Here is a 19,170-nt window from a genome sequence, read left to right as displayed (position 1 = left end):
TTTATAACACACTGACAGGGATGATGTATCATTTAGTACTTTAAAAGATTCTTCAGTAAGCCAGAAAAGTGATGAACAGTTCTTTTGACCCTGGCATCCAGAATAATTATGATTATCTGCACTATTTAGCCTGAAAGGAATCGGACACCATTCATGGTCTGTTAGCTCAGCTATGATGTTTGTTAATCTATATGCACAAGTCATTGAAGGTCACTCAACCCTAGAGTACTTGAAAAGCACTTAGTTAGCCTTTACTGAATAGTAAAGTGCAAGTGCCCCGTTACTATTGCTGTGACACTATTGAAAGACTGGAACTGCTGAAGGGTGAAAACAATTTCATTTTATGTCTGCTGTGGAGAAAGATTTGAATAAACCCAGTTGTTTGGTTGGACTGTAAATATGCAATACCTGCCAGGATGCTGGAGAAATGAAGATAAAACAGAAAGAACAAGACGGCAAAGAAAATTTAGCCAATTCAGTGCAACTGTTGAATAACATTTTCCCTTCTTCTCACATAACTAAACAACTGCACCAACTTTTCCTAGCTACTACTTGGCCTCAGTTGCCTAACAAGGTCAACTGTAGTGGGTCTGCAGAAATATTTCTAAGGTAGCAAACAAAATGTTTACTTCTGGATTTTGAGAAAAATAAAAGTCTTAGAAAACTTCTACATGCACTTTAAAACTGTTGGAGTTGAATTATAACACGCAAAGTGAACAACAGAAGCACTAGCTTCAGTTGTAATGTAAACAAAGTTTGAAGACTACAGTGGATCATCTGGGTAGACCTACTCAATAGACTTTTGAAAACATGACTGGACTTAAAGGGGAAGCAGCCATGACAAGGGAGAGAAAAGGCATGGCAAGAGAAAGGCTTTGCGACAAGAAAAGAGCTGCTCGATTGATCCATACTTACTGAAAAGGACAATACAATTCTGGTCCCTTTGGAGAGCAGATCCTCTGATCTTTCAGAGATGTTACTTTTCACTGCTGCATACATACAGGAAGGAGCACCCCTTGTGCCTGCTCATGGTCTATCATGTCAAGAACTAATTTTGCACTGCAGATTTGAAAAAGTACAATTCAGAACCAAAGTTAAATCGCTACACTGTCGCTGCGATGACACAACCTTCTAACTTCTTCAGAAATCAATAATCTTGGCCTGATACAAATTAACATTAGAAAGTGGAAACTCAGTCCTCAGCATTGATTGGAAGCTTCTCTGTGCCTCAAGTCTGCTTTAACAGACAAAAAATGTCCATACAATCTCTTTACAAGCACATTTTAATCTTCTAAGACTGTCACAGGGCACATTTTGTCTATTGTATAGGATGCTTTTACCTGCATTAAGTGAAAATATCAATGTGGAAAAGATGCAGACTGCTTTTGAGAGAAGCATCAGACTCCCCAGGTATTTTTCTTTCTACAGTTACAGTTTCATATTTAGGAATCCTTCTTACACAACTACCAACTTTCAGCATTTTCCACCCTTTTAGTCTGCCTGACGCAGTGTTGAGAAGAGATCAAGCCTCTTCGTATCCTGTTCATCACAATTAAACTCTTTGCTTAGCTGGTTTTAACTTCCAAAATCATGGCAGGAGATGCATGAACTGCCAGATAGCTCTCTAATGGTCTTTGGGGTTGCACGGGGAAAATTTCAGCACAACTGTGTTCTGAATAGGTTGAACGCCACTGAGAATTCCCTGAAAATGCTTTTATTTCTCTCTGAAACTTAAAAATAGAGTGGTAGGTGCTCCAGGCCTCTTGTGTTCACATTATAACAGTCTGTCTATGGATAAATCTTGAACTGATTAGTTTTCCTCCAAATTTATTCTTATAATCCTATCTAGGTACTTAGCACTCATTGTAAAATTATTTATTCCTTAAAAGTAACCAAAATAAACAAAGCTATAGTTCTGCAGAAGCTTTATGATAGCAAGATGGTGTATTTAAATCAGAGATCAAAAAATCAATACACAATTATTTTTTATACATCTGTGTTATACTCCAGTCTTCCTCTGGATTTTTCTATTAATCTTGAATTCATTTTCTTTATGTGATGGGTATAATGCTATTATAGGATTTTGTATCTGAAATATTTTTAAAAAGAAAGAGTATTGAGTATTTTAACATGTTCTAAGGAAACCAATATTCAGGTAACAGATCAAAGTTACATATTTCAATCTTTAGAACAAAATTGAATTGCATTTTCCTTACTTTAGCACAAATAAATCAACAGCGAGGTAAATAATTATTTGAAGAGCTGTCAGACAAGAACACGGTTATTTCCTTTCCTTGGTGTAATTGAAATGGTACCTATTTCCTCTTCTATCAAGTGTCTTGGCGATCACCAAGCTAATATTAACAGCCCATTAATACCACAGCACCTGTCCCACAATGGCCACAAGCACTTACTCACTATGCCTGTGCACTTAGTAATGAAAATCTCTTCATGGAGCTGATGTTGAGGAGCTAATTCTTGAAAATTCAAGCCTACCCTTATATTTATGGTAGTTTCCCAGCTTATTAACCTCTTCCGTTAAAATCCTTGACTTCTGGGAGTACTAAAACTCACAGAAGTACTCTTCTTGTACCAGAAAATTGTTCAGTGACACCAAGTCTACCATAAGTACCCCTTTCTTCTCACATACTGAATAAAGGGTCCAGAAAAGATGAGCACTCCACAAAACAGTGCGACCTTTGTCAGAAAAGAGCAGGAGGTAGTCTTGCTGAAATACACTTGTGTTTATAAATAATAATCACCAAAAGCACAAGGTATTTATGAATCCCAAAACTTGCTACCCCTTTGTGAAAAAGCATCAGCATTAAGTTTCATGCAAAGTTTTAACTCCTTAGTTACCATATTATCCTCCCTCCCCACCCCCAAGCATATTTGTTTACAGGGAACCAAATGAAAGTGATTAGTCAGAACTGAAAACTCTGAGAACAGGCTGATGTATGGCTATGTATAAGGGAGAACTGCCTTTAGCTCCCATTGGTGGCTAGTAAAAGGCCATCTCTGCGCACAGTGCCACAGAAACAGGGAGTTTGCTTTGTCTTACGGAATCATCAACCACAAACTCAGTCAACAACAGCCTCCCAGTTCATATCAGCAGCACAGGCAGCCAGTCTCACCCTGCAGAGCTTTGTCTCCTCCTGCTGGTAGGTTGCTGTGCTACACAGTACTTAGATCCACAAACCGCTCACTTATGATCTATTGGCTCACACACTGAGCTGTAATTTAACGCAAAAATAAATTCAGAGTTTTTTCTGTCTAGCAGTAATTGCACTGGCAACTTGCAATTGTAAACCACGTAGCGATTTAATGATGCAGAGCCCTCATGAGCACATCCTGATGCCACAGGGGCACGAGATTGCTTTGCCTAACGCTACCATACAGACAGTAAACAACAGAACAGGAGCATGTTTTGGGCTGCTCCATAAGGCAACAATGATGCGGATGTGTGCAGCAAGGACATGTGCACCTTTGGTATGCAGGAAGAACAGGAAGATTCACATCCCTTATGGAAACACCTATCTGCATTAACTGAGAGTAAATTCACACCTGAATGACATGAGTTCAGCAAACAAGATAATTATGGACCTGTTATACTAGGCATGGTACACCTCTAATCTCTCCTCATTCCTACCAAGTTATGAACTTTAAAAGTTCTCCTACCTGAAAAACAGAGAAAAAAACTAAATAAGAACTTCTACCAAACTTCCCAATGGAGATGACTCACTTCCTTACCTTTTAATAATGAGAGACATCTGGCACACCCAGCACATCTGCTTCCTGCCTGCTTTTGATATAAATACACTTAACTCATTTCCAGATCCATGAAGTTCGTATTTTCATGCTCTGATGTGACAGCTGCTTCCAGGAAAATAAACGCCATTTGTTTCATTATGTGGCAATACCAGCAAAGATACACTTTTCAGACTAAAAGAGTTCCTTCCTGATAATGATGAGATTCTCTCAATCTGTTGTAAATGCAGTTTCAGTTATTGGTGATATACAGGTAGTCTCAGCAAAGCATTTAAATTATTCAAATTCTCAAGTTTGCTGTAACTGGGGTAAGAGCAATGGACTAGCCTGATTGAACTGTAATCCTTCCCAGGGAGAGTCAAGGAGTTCCCAGAAATGACATGTCAGTGATAATTCAACCCCCATCACTTTAACTGAGGTCACTATCGTATCCCTGCAGGCATTCTTTTTCACATACATGCATGCCTCACACATTAGAGACCCTAGAAGCAACCTAAGTGCCAAAAAGCCTCCAGGCAGGAAGACTTACTGCATGACCGGCTATGTCCCAAGTCCCATAAAGCAAAAACTTTTTCCAATCCAGTTGTGCCAAGAGGCAACATAGAATCACATCACAGAATCCTGTAACAGCTTGAGGTGGAAGGGACCTTAAAGACCACCCAGTTCCAACCCTTGCTGTGGGCTGGTTGCTGCCCAATTGATCAGGATGCCCAGAGCCCCATCCAGCCTGGCCTTGAGTACCTCCAGTGAGGGAGCATCTCCAACTTCTCTGAACAGCTGTGCCAGCACCTCACCACTCTCTGAGTAAATGATTTCCTCCTAACATGTAACATAGATCTCCTCTCTTTTAGTTTAAAGCCATTCACAGGTAAGATAAGCCACCAGAAGTCTGCATTTGCTTTTTACCAAAGCAAAAGTCAGCAAACCCTTAAAACACATAGAGCTTTAGCCCCTTCCTAACTGCTCCGTGACTTAAGAAATTTAGGCTCTTCTCCTCACCGACAGCTGACACAGCGGACAAGCAGCACAGCAAAGCAAGCAGGCACATATGCTTGTTCCATGGCAGCTTGTCATCCCTGCTGCTTGCCCGGGGGACAGCATCACAGACCTGTAATTTTTTTTTTTTTTAAGACCCTGACAGTTGCAGAAAGTCTGTGCTTCCCCTGTTTCCTCTGGCAGAAATAATCAGACTGTTAAGAACGGACAAAAGCTTTGGGGGGGGGGGGGGGGGAAAAGTGCTCCGTACGCTGCTAAGTTGATTAATCAATACTTAATTATTTAGAAGCTCTAAATGGCCATCTTTAGCTGGCACTCATACAAAACGTGTTATCGCCTGTCAATACAGGATAGCAAATCACATTGCAAGCATGTAGCGGGGCACTGCTGCATAGAAGGACTTGACACCGTTTGCTGTACTTCACCATTTCATTTCCAAGGTGTTTATGTCACCCTTAATGAGATAAGGGACACCATAGGCCTCAACAGCAGGCCTTAGACAGTGCTGTCTGATAACTGCAGCAAACTGGGAATAAATACTGCTTTGCAGAAACTATTTTTTAAAGCCTTAATAAAGTAATTTTAGGCCTTGGTAGAAATTGGTTAATTGGATCATCCTCATTTTGTTCCGGGAGTAAAATGTGTATTCCTATGATTAATTCATTAGAGTGCCTTTTAATGACATTAATTTGATACTTCTGAATCAAGACAGTGCAGGGCTCAGAGGCTTTTGTGCTGCCTGCAGAAGTGATGGTTTAAAGCCTCCCACCAACTTTTTGCCATGCTAAAGTCACCTCAGATATTTACACCCCAGGGATGCAAAAAGAATTGCACTGATTCTGCCTGGGAGCACCACATGCACTGTGCTTGCTGGAGCCCCAGGCAAGGGCAGCAGTTGCTGGCTTGCGGCGCTTCTTCTGAAGTGGAGGAAGCATCTGGAACATATCTAAAATGATTAAGTTCCTCCAACTCCTTCCCAAACCCCCAAGTGGTGGGTTAGCTTTTTCTCCTTATCTGCTTTCTCTAACAGGCACAGAGACTCGGGCACCACACTCCATCCTGGCAGTAGCAGCCATAAAGAATGTGCTCCATGACCAGTGCACAAGCCAGACAGTGAAACAGCCCAACATCATCTTCCTCCACAGAAATTTTTGTGCTCATTTGGGTCCAATTTTCTAGTCGTGGATCTTCTGCTCTGACACATTCTCTCACCAAATAGTTAATCATTCTCTGGGCTTTCAGGAGCATGGCATTGTCTACGTATTTGTCATCGATGTGTCATTGGTAAATACAGCTGAAGTACCCATACATGAGTAATTAGCTGCCTACTAGCTGTGTGAATGCTTACAGATACAGGGTACTTAGAATTCACACAGAGGAGAGTGAGCATGAAATCACATTCACTGAGGGAAAGCAAATCTTACTGCCCACATCAAGGAGGATTACTACTCCTTCCAGCAAACAGTCTCAGAATAATAATGTTGCCTAATATCTTCGAGATCTTCAGATAAAAAAATCTCAATGTTTATATCAGTTACAGCATACTTTTTCTCAGAGACTCACATTGGATTTTATTTTTACTGCACAAGGTACTGTATGAACACACAGCCGAAAAACATCTTTGCCTTGAAAAGACATCTCTAGAAGGGGATGATGGGAAATAACAAATGCAGATTTAAGAATTAAGCAACCTTTGCGAATTCTTTCATCATAGCCATTCGAACTCTGATTCTCTCATGTATTCCAATTAAAGCCAAAGTCTTTAACCCCATAAAAAAAGAGAGAAGGTAGGGTTTACCGATTCATTAACCCTTAGGCCAAATTACAAGTGACAGACATCTAGACACCTTTCTATATAGCTCCAAGGATTGAAAAATTAAGTGCTCTGAATGAATTTTCTTTTACAGGCTTGTGCTGGCCAAGGAAACTTTCCACTGCTCAGTTTATCTGCTTATGAAAATAGGCTATAATAATACATATACATGCTTGAATGATAAATTTTAGTAATAAGTGCAAAGGGACTTACTATGACCTTATCAAGTGGGGTTAGCTAGTCATTAATTCAGATAACGTGATTTATTATCATAATCTTTCACTTCTACTATTGTTGGGCATACCAGTTACCCTAATTTGCATATGCAGATCAAGATAGAATCATTTCATTAATTTTAATGCCTTGCCTTAATCCCAACAAGATTAACAGTTTGTCCTGAAGTTCTATGCAACATATTCACAACCGTCCATTATTGTGTTACCCTAATACCAGGGTGGCTGAATTATAATGAACAAAATGCATTAATTAGAATACACTCATCATGGCAAATTGAGTCAGTAAGAAAATGATTCTTGTGTGTATCTGTATGTGGACACTTATTGGGAGCAATACTGCATTCCCTATACCTATTGCACACATTCGACACATAGGCGTTGGGGGTCCACCTGTGACCACCACTAGCACCAGAGACCTGGCACAGCAATGTCACACAGCACTGTTATTCTGGCTGAGTACAGCTGGCAGGCAGTGCTGCCACCCCCACATGTCAGTGGCAAGACTATTTGTCGTAAGGTAGCACAAGGTGCTCTATAAGAAAGCCTTTGAATAGTACTAATCTATTCCTATGCAAGTAGAATAAATTCACATGAATTAAGTGAGAGCAGAAAAATGATTTGAAAGCTTCTTCTAACAACAGCATAGTATCTTACACACAGTATTTAACTAAGCATTATCTATTTGAATGCAAGGAAAGTAACTTCATTCACAAAATGATAAGGGAAAATGTGCAGCAAGCAGATCTTGCAATTGCTGCTGGTGATACTCAGATGATCTGAAATTGCTAGATTGTTAGAACCACCAAAGAGAAGTTACATAGGAATGTTAAAAAAACTGTGTAATCAATACAAAAATTCACTTCACTGTTACACTGCAGAGGAACTCTGACCTTTAAGAGAAATAACACAAATATTTTCAGAGTTTCCTGTATTATTTTACTTAGCGCAATGAGAAGTTGGTGGCTGCATTTTTGATTTCCTATATTAGCATAGCTTTAGAACAAGCAGCTCAAATTGTGTCATTCTGTGTTTGCATTGGTGTGACTGAGTTGGAAATTAGCCCCATTTAAGAGTATGTGAAAGGAAACATATCAGGCATCAAAATGGATCAGGCCATTCTAATGAGGCTGACAGGATCTATCAGCAATAAATAAGTTTTCATCAAGCAAGTACACATTATGTCCCTACTCTTAGAAACCTAACCAGAGATGCTTAAGGTAATAGATTTGGATGAGCATGTTTTGTCTATTTATCAAAAGCCAGTGTTAATTTCTAATAGGAAAGGTTTGAGTAATTACAATATTGCTGACCTTTTGCTGTTATTAGCCAGTTATGATAATACCAAGGACTTGATAACTTCACTCAGACCTCTTCTGATTTCCGACAGCGACTCCTCACCACCCTGTTTCTTCTCAAAACATTTCTCAAACTCAACTACTCTTTCTATCGATGCTTCATCACATCAGTCAGCTGTGGGAAGTGAGGGTTTGCAGTTTCCTTTTACAAGGAGATGAGGACAACTGCCTGCCACTTGTACCTGAATACCTTTTTGCTAGGTTTCATCTTTACATCTTTTATCAGTCGCACTTGCTCATCATTCTGCATTAGCCCAGAAACTATGAAGTCAGCTGTCATTGCTCTTTCACTTCTTTTTTAACACTGTCTACTGATACTGTGCCCACATTCAGTGAGAGGAGTTGGTGTTTAACATGAACTTGTCCACCTCCTGGAAGCTGCGCTGTAACAATAGCTGCTCTCCGCACTACATTCCCCATTGCTGTGAAGCTTGATTTACCAGCCCAGTCATATCACAGTATAAGAGCACCGAACCAGAACAGCTCTGGCACAAGCAAACAAGCCCTAGAAGATGAGTAAATACAATTTAACTTTAATTAAAGTTTCAGATAACAAACTCCCCTGTAAATACTTTCCTGATATTACACACCGAGAGTCAAGCACAACACGCATCATTCTCAACATGCATGTCTCTCTTGCTAGCCATCAAAATGAGATGGCTGTGCTGTGGCATGATTTCTATCACCACAGACAGTGGTCAGTTGATGTTTGGCTGATAAATGAATAATTGTAGCTGCAGACATACAGTGCGATTACAATCACTGAGAAATAGATTCACTGGCCCCTAGAGATTTAAATGATCACATGATGCACAAACAAATCTGAAAAGGGAAAACACGTTGACAACTTACTGCAGATGATTTATTTATAACAATTATTTTATTACAACAGCAGCATCTTCAAATGGATGACAAGACAATGTGCAAGTAATAAATGAATTTTATATCCAATTGGTAGAGCTGGACTTCACAAATGAGCTGCCAACAATTTGAGAACTGCTTCAATGAGACCTGCCTGTAATTACTTGTGCCTGACCAATCTGATTGCCTTCTATGATAGAGCAACAGCATCAACGATGCTGTGACAACAACTGATGTCATCTACACAGACTTGTGTACGGCCTTTGACATGGTCCCATACCACATCCTTACCTGCAAAATTACAGAGATATGGATTTGAAGACTTCACTCCTGGGTGGATAAGAATCAGTTGTATGGTTGCAGCCAGAGGGTTGTTGTCAATGGCTCTATGTCTAGAGGAAGGTTGTTCATGAAAAGTATCCCCCAGGGACTAGTCCTGGGACCAGTGCTCTTAAACATCTTTTTACAGTGGGCTTGAGCATACCTTGATGACATCACACTTTACCGTGCAGCAGAAGGGAGAAACACCATTTAGAGGGACGTGGTCACACTTGAGAAGTGGACATGAGAATCTACTGAGGTTTAACTAGGCCAAGTACAAGGTTATTGAGACAGTCCTAGATATGAGTACAGACTGGGAGAATAAATCATTCAGAGCAGCCATGCAGAGAATAACTTAGAGGTCCTGATAGACAGAAAGCTAGATATGAGCCAGCAGTACATTCTTGCAGCCTGAAAAGCCAACAGCCTCCTGCGCTGCAGGACAAGGGAGTGATGGTCCCCTTCCACTCTGCCCTTGTGAGTACTGTGTCCAAGCCTAGGGCTACCAGTACAGGAGGGATACAGAGTTAATGGAGCAGGACCAAAGGAGGGCCACAAAGATGAAGAAAGGGCTGGAGAACCTCTTTCCTCTATGAGAGAAGGTTGAAGGACTTGATCTTGTTGGGCTTAGAGAAGGCTGCAGGAAGATCTCATTGCAGCCTTCCATTTCTTGAAGGGAAGTTAGAAGCAGGAGGGGGACTGACTTTTTACATATTCTGGAAGCAACAGGACAAGGAGGAAAGACTTTAAATTGAAAGAAAATAGATTCAGGTTAGGTGATAGGAAGAAGAGCACTGAGGTGCAGAACAAGATGCCCAGAGAGGCTGCAGAGGCCCCTTCTCTGAAGAGAATCAAGGCCAGGTTGGATGGGACCCTGGGCAGCCTGGTCTAGTAGTTGGCAACCCTGCCCATAGCAAGGGAGTTGGAACTATACGATCTTTTAAGTCCACTCCAACCTAAGTCATCCTTTGGTGATTCTATGATTAAGACCTTAAGAAAGTTTAGAAAGTTTGATATTCCTTTAAAAAAGTTTCCCTTAAACCAGGAACAAAATTAATTTTTCTTTTGATCTGCAGAAACTCTCTAATTCAGATCAGTTCCTTTCAGCTTTGAAGATACCTGAGCATGTACACAGAACATATAAAATATATATTAGCATGCCTGCAAGCTTCACAAAGAGCTTTAATTTACTACTGTTTCAAGAAACTGCGGGGAATGCCTCTCGTAGGCTGTGAGGAGTGGCAAATGTGACAGCTAGCAGGATTCTGAAAAGATGGTATAGAAAAAAGGGAACACTGAATCAAGTCACTGCAGCCAGCAACGCTCCCTTGCCCTCACAGAAGGTCAACGTAGCAGGTTGGGCAGGATGCTGCCAACCCCACTTCCCATGGCAGAGCCAGAACAACTGAGCTTTCAGAGAAGCTGGCCTCAAGCACCTCTTATCCCCATGCTCATTCACACTTCAGCTAAAATACTGTGGATGGAAAACTCAGGCAAAGGAAGATACTTCACTCCCACTCACCCCATATTCAAAGAGAAGAGGAGGCTCAAAACCAGTTTCTTCCTCACATACAGACCAAGCTAACATCCATGGGACAGATGGAAGATGACTGACTTCTTCCTACTACTTCTCTTCCTAACTCAAAGCTTAAAATTTTATTTAGTCCAGTTCCCCCTCCAATCCCCCCACCCTGCCACATTCTGTGTGCTCTGTATTAGCATGAATTAAGTTCAAGTCACCAACTGCTACCATAACTTCACATTAAAAGAAGCTGCAGAGGCATAGGAAGACAAAAACAGTTCTCTGAAAGTTTTGTATTGTAAAGGTCATACATTTTACAGTAGTAATTAAGATCTTCTTTCGGATTAAACTGCATTATTTCAATGCTACCAACTTTTCCCATCCCCCCCCCCCCCCAGCTTGAAGATTTATGCAACTATTTCACTGGCTGCTAATGATAGCTGTTCTTTAGATAAGAAATAACATACTTACATTATGTATCTAATGTGTACTGGAGAACACTAAGTAAATCATTATCTGATATACAGGACCATTATCACTGTGTGCCATAACAATCAGACTTAATGAGCCTTTCCTCTTGCCTCCTCTCTTGACTGCCACCAGCAATGTTCTATTGTTTACTAAGTTTCTCTGCACTGACTGCATGTTGAAATCACAACACATTCTTTCCCATACAACACACCATTGGTATTAGTTGCTGAGAAGCAAAGAAAGGGCATTACTGTTCACAAGGCATAAGCCATTATCTTGGATAACCCTCAGGTTAGGCACTTTCTCCACATTGTCCTGAACAATGTCATTAAAGGTTTGTTGTCCTGCTGCCTATTCCAGGGATGTTCCAGGGGCTCTGACTTAAGTACAAGATGCAAAAGCTGTTGGGCTCTGTAGCAAACCAGAGCCCCACCCCATAGAGGGGAAAGCAGTAACAACACAAAACAGACCCCACAAAAAAAAAAAAAAAAAAAAAAACCTGAGGAAAAAGTGCCTTTTTCATTGAATAGTTTAGAGCTAGCAACTGAACTTGTTTAAAAGCAAATCCTGAAACTGAAAATATTCACACTACTACTGAAATGCAAAATCCAGGTATCCTAAGTAGATTATGTGCCTAGATATGTCTGCATATTTCCTGATGCATCTTCCTGACAGGAAGACTAAGGGTTGTTTAGAAATTATAACAAACAAAACACCAAAACCAACAAACAGACCACTGCAGTCCTGCTCTAAATGCCAGCAAATAAATTATGAATTATTACACAACAACATGAGTTGCTGGTTCTGCATACCAGTACTCAGACTCACTGAAAACCATCAGTTGATTAGAATTGCTAAAATTACTGAATTACAGAAATACTTTATTTCTAGAGCAATCCATATTTTAAAAATGCTGTAACATAGTTAGCTTAGCTATTTTCTCCATCATAAGATATTTGTGCTTTTTCCATAAAACTCTTAGAAGGATTGCATACTTTCAGGGATCCAACTATATAAATGTCTAGGTCAACCATTTCCGGATTGTAGTCATGTGGGCTCGCACCTTAACAGTGCTACGTTCAATCAAGTCTCAGAGACTAATTGAAGTATTTTCATTATTATCAATTCAGAGCTTTAAATCAGCACCGGTTGGACCTGACCAAGGTCTCACAGGGCCCCTTTGGATGTCTGTGAACAGTGTTTGAAGTGAAATACAAAAGCTGAAGACGCTTTACATTTGAGAGGAAAAATAACTTAGCTGTAATTGTAAGGTGAATTTCAAGAGATACACAGTGGAACACAATTTGAAATACAATAAATGCAAAGTCTATTATTGTCCTAACTTTAAATATCAGGACTGACAATTGCTATTATTCCCTAAAAGACACTGTTACACTAATATTAGTATTAAGATTAACTGATTCAGTTTTGGGTGTCAAGTGAAAGAGCTTCAAGAGTTACAGAAGACATCAGATTTTCTATAAATAAAAGCAACAAACTTGATCTAGAAAAATATCTCTACTTCCACATAAAAACGTTTCACAATTCAGCTGCTAGATTCCTAATATCAGGCTAAATGTTAACTGCTTTAAGAAGAATGTGAAAAGAATGAACCATCAGGAGAAGACTGCTTCCATCACTAGAAATTCTTAAAAAACAACTTAAGCAAGCATGTGATGAGTTAAACATATTTGTAATTAAACCACCCAAGGGCCACTTGACTATGGAAGGCCTTCAACATGTTGCAGGTCATTCACAACAGCAGGTTCATAGCACATGGGGCTGTGATATAGGGCTCTTCACACAGCTGTGAATGCAGGCAGAGATGCAACAGGGCACCAGGCTGGCAAGGGCTTAAGGTAAAACTGTTAACTTGGCTCTTGAAGCAAGTATGCTCTAAACTACTCCAAGGTCCAGTTTCTAAAGCTGGCTTCTATTTGATTGTAACCCACACAGGATTCAGTCTTGGCATCTGTTAAATAACACAACACCAGTGTGTTTAGTTATTGTGCTTTCTTGACAGACAGTAATTTTTTAAGAACATGGGGATTTCTTCTAGGGCCCTCAGCAGGATGCCAAATCCTGTTACCAATGAGTAAAATGTATGTAATTTGGATAAATTATGTAGATGATTCCATCTGTACAACACTGACTTACGTAAACAAGATTTCTAGTTCTCCGTATCCCTGCAGATAAGTCACATAATTTAGTGCTAAGAACACTGAGTAAATGGATTTAATACACAAAATTATGAGTTCTCTGATCAAATTAGGAAAAAGCACTTACTGAGGATTAAATTTAGGGTTCTGTGAAAACAGTTATCTTTTTGCCAGTTCTAAGCCAATTTTTTTTTTAGATCCAATATAATCTCACTTGTATATACACATGCTCGATATGAACAGAGATCTTTTCCTTCCAATACTACATAGCCATCCAGTGAAGGTCCTTGGGTTAAATTTGTCTAGATACTGAGGGAGACATGCTGGAGCCTGCAGCTGTAAGGAATCAACTGTTTGATTGTTATGAAAATAGAAACTAGATGGATTTCTGCACTGAATTGCCATAATCTGTGCTGTGAATCAGCCAAGTCTCATATAATCAATGACATCAATTTGTTGCAACATCAACCATGCCTCAGGGCCTCCAAAGCACCTCTGTCCTTCTCCACACTTGTTGGTTACACACCAGGCCCCTCCGCATGCTAGCACACGGCACCCTTACACTCGCTTAAGAGGTGGGTGCTATCCTTGTGCAACAGTTATGAACAAGTCGCTCTCCAATTGGAAATTGTTTTATACCTTATTGTACATAGAGTTGCACAGTAATCTTTACCCCCCACAGTGCTGAGTAACAGGAGTCTTCTGGGGAGGATGAGAGTTGAGTTCAGTGGGTTAAACAAGTGCACAGAGTGACTGTGGTAGAGGGTTTCACAGCTTTGCTGCACCACATTAGGGATAAACAAGGTGTGGAACCATTTCTGATATTACTTTGGCTCGACAGCCTATCCATTGCTTCTCCTCTGGGTAATCTTGAAGCTCTGCCAGGATGTTATGTTCTTTGATGCAGATCATTTGTCAAGATGAGTAGTATTATACAGAAGTTGTATTTTCTCCTTCTGTCTTTTGATTCGTAATATGAGAGATCATTTAATGTTATGAAGCCAGAGTAATTTAAATCTTTCTATCTAAACAATTGAGAGCTTCCTATTTAATACAGCATGTCAAGAACATCCTATTGCATTCACAAAATATTATACAATACTTCCTTGACCTGCTTTACATATTGTTTAAAACATTCCCCCCCCAGCAAGAAAAGCCAGGCAGCACTGCCCACTCCTCTCCAAACAGAAGCGTTACCTTCATTGTCCTTCCTCACTGCTTATGCCTCAACAATGACCTTCATATACTGGCCTCATCGTTCTCTTAATTTGACCATTTCTTGTCTTTCTCAGACTCATCCATGCACAGAACTGAGTACTAGAGTGTCTTTCCTTGCCTTTTTTAGTTTTTATGAGAGATGCAGATAGGTCGATTAACAGCATTAAAAGCTGTTGTACAGTCGTTTACCACTTACATTGACCAAACCACTATCTAGCCCTCAGATGCAAGCTAAACAAATCTGAGCACAGACTGAGGCACTAAAAGATAGACAAAAGTCTGTTGATCTCCAAGTCTCCTTTGTCACCTTAGATTTAACAGAGAAGTCAATTATACATTTACTGATAACGTGGCTCACTCTGCAAGAAGGGTACTTCCATTAATATTACACTGAAGAGCAGAATAAATGCAGAATAAAGGAAATTCTGTGGTTGAAAACACGACACCTTGATCCCACTGCTCTGAAAACATGAAAGATTTCTATTGCAATACAACATTCTTATATGACTGACATCCTGAGAAAAAAGACAAAGTGCTTTTTGGAAAAGATCAATTACTGAAAAACAGCAATGCACAGTTGTCTGTCTTCTATCTTTACTTGTAGTGAATAATGATATCTAAGTAGCCTTTTGCAGCAGATAGGAGTATTCCCAGATTAAGGGGAAAGTCTGCAGAAAAGTCTAAGGCCAATTCCGCTAACTTCTGTGAGCAGCAGAATACGATTCACGCATTTTTGCAAGGCAGGGATAAATAACCAGCCACCTCGACACTTGCAGCTGTTACACTTTCACTTCTTTGGTCAACTCTAATCAGAGACCAAGGCTCAAATACTCAACACGTTTCACAATCAGATAAAAGTCTATAGAGCAGCACTTTTTGACAGCCATCTGAAAGAGGGATGAGTATTTTTAAGACAAACAGAAGAAAGAAACAACAAGAAAATGCTGCTGTTTTTTCTTACAGCAGCTGCAAAGAGCAGACAAAAAAAACCTTCAAAAGAAGAGAAGAAAGGTCATTGGACCAGTACTGTCTAAGAAATGGAGATGTCCAATTTCTATTAATGTCAACACAGAGAGACCCAAGTCTCTCAGGCTTTGCAAATGTCACCAATTTTATTATCCAGTTGTTGAATATTATCAGTATACTGAAGGTACATATTCTAGATGGCTTTATGGCGATCTGACTGAGCAAGTCCAATGAAGCATGAATAACATGTGAATTTATATCATCATGAAAAGCATTCATAACTACCTCTTTCCCTTGATATGTTAATGAAAAGATACTTCATTAAAGGACAGTGAAGGTAGCCATCCAACTGAAATGCAGCTGCAAACCAAAACAGGAGTTTTGTTGCCTGCAGACACAAGAAAAGATATCAAAGCATAACTGCTTGCAACATCAGGATAATCTACTGCCAGTGAGACCCAGTTATCTCCAACATAGAGACAGAAGCTGTTGTGTCACAGCAGATCATTGGTATCACCTGGATTTCATCAAAAGAGACTGCTTCTTCAGGCACAGAGCACTCACAAGCCATGCTGGAATGTTTTCTGAGCAGCCAAAAAGGACTGCATGGTGCTCCAGCTCAGCAGGGCCAAGCTAGGCATATCACTGTCACCTACACTTGTGTTCCCATGTGCTCCAGTCAGATAAGCACGTAAGTATTTTTTAATTTTACTTGTTCATCTCCACCTGAACACATTTTTTTCCGGTTTTCACGTAACTACAATGACAAACCCGGCAGAACACAAACTGAATACAGAGTTTTGATTTCTAAAAACTGCTTCTGCTTGATAGCAAGAGCTAATTCTTATTTCAATCTTCTTGTTCTACTTAAGATTGGTTCAGAAGCACTCCAATTCCCTAAAGAATATTAGGGACAGAAATAGTGAATGTTTAATTTCATAATAAGACACTAAGAAATAAGCATCTCTTTTTCTCTTAAATGAAGTAATTTAAAACCTTGGGTGAGTAGCTTAATAGACAAGAGCACTCTAGCTTCAAATGGATTTTAATGGGAGGGTAACCACAAGAATAAAATCAATTAATGAATGCTATAAATAGATTCTTGAACTCTCAGCTTTTCCTATCCACATATCCTCCTACCCTACCACCCGTGGAACTACTTCCAGAATATTGTGATAAAACAGCCACATAAGAAATACTGCTACTGTTTGGATTTCTCAGCACTGAGCTTCTAGAAAGTTAATGCAGGTTTATACATGCAGAAAAGTAGAGTATTACTAGCATAGCTACAACATGTAAGCTACCTGACCATAAAGAGACTATTATTTTGAAGTATTCGGGCTATTTTAACTGCATTTGGGATGTCATAAATGTGATCCCTCAGAAGTTGTACTTCAAAGGAAACTTGATCTCACTTGCTGAGAACTTTCAACTTTGCCAAACTCCATCCATTAACATTAACTAATTCTGAAATCCTTGGCCCTAAGGTGTCAGTTACAATAAACCTCAAAGAAAATAGGGTAAAAATTTGTACCTCCTATACTGTTTACCACCACATGTAGGCAAAGCATACTCATAGGACATAGGTTGCTCGAGAAGTAATGCCTCCTATGTATTTTCAATGGAACTACAACAGCTACAAAGAATAACACTAGCTAATATAGCACAGTCTCAGCTACAAAACACTGTTTCAACATAGTCACCCCCATTAGCTATGTATTTTTGCCAACAACAAATGTGTCTGCATTCAGCACTTGTCAAAATCTACAGCAAAGGTGACCCATTGTCACCACTGATAAAAAGCACCATTCACCCCTCACTGTGCTCACATCCACTGTTATGTCTCCATAAACATTCATCAAGTGTCAACTAATGCCCTGGGTACCATTTTTTTCCTATATCAAGAAATTTTCTTCAAACACCTTCATACACACTTCCTAACAGAATAGAGCCTGATGTGAACACCTCTCTGCTGACTGTCATACAGCAACACAACATAACAGAATATGGGTGAGAAAATTCAACCCGTACTGCCATATCACCAACAAAATAAAGTAGCAAGCATTACTAATGGAGGAGTCCTCATATTCTATCGCTGAAGTACATGTCTAATTTCTAGGAGTATCAGAAGTAGAGAGCATACTTCATAGATGTTCTCCCATTTGGGAATAAAAATATACTCCTTTCTCCTCAAAGAACATCTGTGGTTGCCTGTTACTGCATAACCAAAATACATACTCTACAACTTCTTAAGAAGAAGAGGAGTGTTAATGTAAGGATACAATACCATGTTTGACTGAGATGGTAAGAGAAAAAAAAAAGCTGGCATGATTCGATATGGAATGATGCCAGATGAACAAGCGATGGATTCTTGTTTCTATATAAACATTACTAAAAAATATCTTTCCACCATATTACAGGCTGAAAGACAGATCTAACCTCTTGTAACTGATGTGGTTGTAATTATACACAGTAATCTGAAAAACAGCCAAAGGCCTTTCTTGGAATGCTTAACCAGTGAGCCACAGCTGTGCTTCCCTTTGACAGACAGAGTTGGAGGCATCCATATCCATCTTTAATATCCTGAAGGCTGCAGTGTGAAAATGGAATGTGACATAAGAAAAAAGAGCGGTGTTGAAAGCATGTTCACTGCCAAGTGCAGCAGACATGAGACTTAGGAATTCCTCTTCATCTAAGGCCACTAGATTCATATGACAAGTAGAAAACTCATACAAAGGATGTGTGTTGGAATTTAGAAAAAACAGCAAAGCTCTTTGAAGCAAAAACTAAGAGATAGATACTTCTCTACAATGCTGTGCTTAGATGATTCTGCTCCCTACAAGTGACTTTTCCAGCTTATATGTGATGAAGCTGTAACAGTGGAAATTGCCTGTGAATAGTTATCCTTGGAGGTTCTTCATTGTGTGTCATAGTTACTTCATTCGTAGCCTTTTCAGTAAGCAAACTAGGTTCTCCAATTATTCTTTAATTATGTCTTATTGCTACACCCCCAGTGATGCCATTTGTGCACTCTGATATTAAAGGGAGCCCTGCCATATAGAAACATCCACAGTGAAAACTCAGTGAAGACTGTGGGACAAATTCCTTCAGCTTTGTTGTGAAGAGTGGGACAGTTAATGCAAACCCCACTGATTTTTAGAGGTCTGAGACAAGACTGAGAAAAGGTAGCTATAGAATTGGATGACTTTTCTCAATATCTATACCAAAGAAGCATATTAGTCCCATAAGGATTTATAGTATTTATAATGAAGTTTGAATAATAAATAATTCTGATTTGACCAAATCAATTTCTATCACAAAAAGCTATGGTGATGAAGAGGGCTGACAGGCTCTTGTGAATTAAACTAATAACAAGCACTGGGAAATATCTAGGGTTCTTGAAACCGTATCAAAACATAAAGCAGCAGATACGGTCAGCAAGTTAGGCCTTTAGGAAAGTGAGCAGCAAAGATCTGAGCAAGTG

The sequence above is a fragment of the Tympanuchus pallidicinctus genome, unplaced genomic scaffold (genome assembly GCF_026119805.1).
Source record: "Tympanuchus pallidicinctus isolate F22 unplaced genomic scaffold, pur_lepc_1.0 scaffold15, whole genome shotgun sequence".
Lineage (NCBI taxonomy): Eukaryota > Metazoa > Chordata > Aves > Galliformes > Phasianidae > Tympanuchus > Tympanuchus pallidicinctus.
Note: the sequence above shows the minus strand (reverse complement) of the source record.